Source organism: Herpailurus yagouaroundi, unplaced genomic scaffold (assembly GCF_014898765.1).
Source record: "Herpailurus yagouaroundi ecotype Mexico unplaced genomic scaffold, PumYag 187, whole genome shotgun sequence".
Classification (NCBI taxonomy): domain Eukaryota; kingdom Metazoa; phylum Chordata; class Mammalia; order Carnivora; family Felidae; genus Herpailurus; species Herpailurus yagouaroundi.
The window spans coordinates 27,346,649-27,350,855 of NW_024412418.1; positions in this window are offsets into that span (position 1 = coordinate 27,346,649).

Consider the following 4,207-nt stretch of genomic DNA (forward strand, 5'->3'; position numbering starts at 1 on the left):
TTATATACTGCTTCTCTTGAAATAACTAGTCTTGAAGAAGTTAATAAAATTCTACAATTCAATAATTCTGTGAAGCATTACCTGGTAAATATCTTGGAGTTGAACATTGCACAACGTCACATTATGGGTATGAGAAATCCTTTGGGGGAAATCCCCATTTATCTTTGTCTAACTTAACATTTCCCAAATTCTTTGACTCAATCCCTGTCTTAATCCATGTTAATATTTTCTTATTTTTGAAGGCATCAGCACAAAAACATCGTAGCTTATTTTGCATTTAATTAACTTCATTCTCTATAGGGAAAAAGAGTGAATAGCATTAAAATGTTCTAAATTTTTGTAGTGTTAAGGAGAGTCTTGGAAATATAAGCTTATAAAGTGGAAGTAAATACTGTAGTTGTTATTACTTTTTATGTTGAAATCTCATAGTGTTTCGATACATAAACTTAAATGTTGCAAATAAAACAAGTTAGGAGTAAATATGCCTATCGCCTCCCAAAGTTTTTAATAAAAATAGTGACTATGGACAGAGGGTTAAAGAAAATAGCAGCTAATGACTGCGTAAGACAAATGAATTAGCAAAGCCATTAATCTGTATTCAATTTATGCTGTTAATTTTCTTTGTGATAATTTACTAGTTTCTGTGTGATCAGTCTACAGTTTTCAGTCCATTCAGAAAGTGGGGCGGGGGAGATGGGCATAGCAAATGCAAGACATAATAACTTCAAGCTGTTTTACCTGCAGTGTTAGAAACAATAAGTAATTATGAGTTGAAATTATAAAATGTAAGTATGTTTTTATTTAGCAATTCCTTCTTAACGCAAGTAAAACAATCTGCCTAATAAGAATACATTATTGTCTGAGGCAGTGGGCACGTAAACAGCTCCTAGCTCAGTACACAAATGCAGCATCTGTGCTCAACAAATGCATTTGAGAATTTGAAAGGGTTTCTAATTAATAGTTTTCTGTTTGTTGCAATAGCAAGAGCTTAGTCTTCCAAAATGGAGATAGCACAGTTTCAGAAACTAAAATAGTTTTGAAGATGGTAAATTTTCTGAATCTTCCATAATACTTAACACATGGTGTTTATTGACCTTGCCAGATCAACTTTAATTGGAACTTAGGAAAAAATCTTCCTCTTCATATAGTAAATAGTCCTTTCATAGCTTTGTATGAGTTTTAGTTAAATCTGCAAGTCTTTAAATTAATTTTTCTTGATCTCATACTTTTGAAATGTCCGTGTTCTAAGAATGATGCTCAGACAGAAATCAACACTGCATATTTGTTTGTCCCCAAAGAATAATAACATTTCATAATAAGTAAACTTTCATCTGCAAATCAATGAAATGATTATCTATCAGTATTCTTTAAAATCTCTTCATAATAATGAGGGATTACAAAACTTTAAAAGCTTGTGTAACTCTGAATTATATACCTAATCACATATGTCAGTAGGGCAGTTTTATTTTTTGTAAAGAAAAACCATAATTTTTCATCTAAAATATCAGTGTTCAGATACATGACATCGGTATATCTATTTATTGATTATATTTTCAATGTGAGACCTTACATGAGGTACTGAATTCAAATTATGTTTGGTTCTTTTTCTTTGAATATTATTACTTCTAGATAATATGAAAATTACTTCCCCCTTTTGGGAAACTTGTAGTGGAAAAAGATGAGCTTATAGAGAATAAAATACCTGAATTATAAGTCCAGATCAGCTTTTTAATACTTGTGTGATTATGTCAAGTTTCCTATTTTCCTATAATTTCTATCTCCTCATTCGTAAAGATGAAGATAATAATTCTTACCTCAAAGGGTATTTATAGGAAGAAGATAGGGTTCATACATAACATATCAAGGTACTGAATATGTAAGATGTTCTCAGTGAATACTAGCCTCTTTCCCATCAAATATATAGTATGATTTTGAAACTGAACTGCTTACAATTTTTTTTCTACATCCCTTTTTTGCTGCCATGTTAATAGCTACTTTGATCTTATTGCCCATTCTGGACAGTTACTGCAATTACAAAATTACAAACCATTTAATCAATTCAAACAATCATCTGGATGTTTTGCCTATAGGATGCTAACAAAAATTTAACTGATTTTGACTTGATTTTTTTGTTAGCTAAAGAACCAAAACTTTCCAGACGTGATCCCAGATTGCAACATTCCTGACTGGGTATTTAGATGAGAGGAGACTCTGGGGCAGGATGGACTTGCCTTGAGAAGGCTTGCACTAGATCAGACTCCCCAAGAGTAGTCTGGCCAGGAGTTTTAAACTGCTTTCTGGAAATTCTTGTACTGTCAGCTCAAATCCCACTTGGTTTTGTTTGTTTGTTTGTTTGTTTCAAGTCTAGATGGTGACAAAGAGGATATCCTCAATCTATCCTTCCCTCCACTCCCTCCCCCAACCCAAATCCTTTGATGGAGGATCAATGAGTTGTAAATCTGGAAGGGGAATCAGTGTCCAGAACATTAAGAATATAAAGGGTCTTATTTGTTATGTTAAAGAACACAGACTTTATAACACAGAACAATAGTAAGGGTTACAAGCAACAGAGTTACATAATCAACATTGCATTTTGGGAAATCCACTTTTCATAGAGTAAGGAGAATGGTTTGATGAGGACAGTCCTGGAGGCAGTGAGAGGTTACCACACTAATCCAGGGATTAATCAGTTGCCTGCATTTAGTGGCACCATGTATGGAAAAAAAAAAAAGTGTTGCCAAATGAGGGAGGTCAGATCAAACAGAAGAGTAGTTGTCTAGGTGGGATTTGGGAAAATCTTTGGTTTTTTAAAGAAAGGCAGAGATTTACAAAGAGTTGGAAACTCCATGTTTCTTACCTGCATGCATCTGTGGGAATGAAGACTTCTCTGGTGGTGGAACAAGTAAGTTGGGACAATGATGATACAGCCCATACACTTAGGATGGTAAGTCCTAAAGATCCTGGGTTCTTAATATTAGTGTTGAGCCATTGCATCAATGCTGGCTACCTACTTTCTGATTTGCAATTATGTGAGACCAACTAAACCTCCATTTGTCCAATTCACTGCAATGAGGTTTTTGTTATCTATAGGTAAAATTCTTTGATGTAATCATCTAGGTGTTTGATGGTACAATTCCATGAGAAGAGATAGAGGGGAAGCAAGGACTAGTTTCACCCTTGTATGCTATACCAGAATGAGTCCAAATACACTTTCCATGGAAGGGTAATTTAGAAAGAAGAGTTTGAATAGTTTTTCAGTGCTGAGTTGGTTCATATCAGGTAATGAGAGCTTATTGTTAACATTTTTAGGAGTTTTGTGCATTAGTACTTAAATGCAATCATCATTAAGACTTAAATTTTATGGGGCACCTGAGTAGCTCAGTCGGCTGAGCTTCTGACTTCGGCTTAGGTCATGATCTCAGGGTACACAAGTTCAAGCCCTGCATCGGGCTCTGTACTGACAGCTCAGAGTCTGGAGCCTGCTTGGGATTATGGGTCTCCTTCTCTCTGCCCTTCCCCTACTCGCGTTCTCCTTGTGTCTCTCAAGAATAAACATTAAAAAAAAAGACTTAAATTTTATTAAATTGTATTAAAAGAAGGTAATAACTACTCAAAATGTGTTTCCTTCTAAGTATTTTACTATATTTTAATGCTCTTTGAAGTGATGTACATCTGGTGAGTCTACACAGTAGATGTCTGTAATGTGCTTCTCTATACCTCTTACCGAGTCTGTATTCAGTGATGTCAGATTGCTCACTTGAAATTGTCCAGAGAAGGAGCATTTATGTCACGGAAATCAGAAGAAACTACAAAGCAGGTCTTGGTTGATTATTTTTCTCATTGTCTCAACTTAAGAAATGAAATGTTAATAACAGATTAAACTAAAAATTATGCTGCATCTGTTAGCATCACATTGTGAGTAGCACAAAAATTGAGAAAATATTTTTTCAAAATTTGAACACTGTTTATCCAATTCAGCAAAGAAGTCACTCGTGTCATTGACAAATGGGTGAACTTCTGACATACATCTTCATTATTTCTGAGTTGTTTTGCTTCCATCTGACTTGTTACTTAAACACATACATCAACCATGTCAAAACTACATATAAAGAGCTGGCTGTTGGAGCACCCGGGTGGCTCAGTTCATTAAATGGCTGACTTTGGCTCAGGTCATGATCTCACGGTTCATGGGTTCAAGCCCCACATC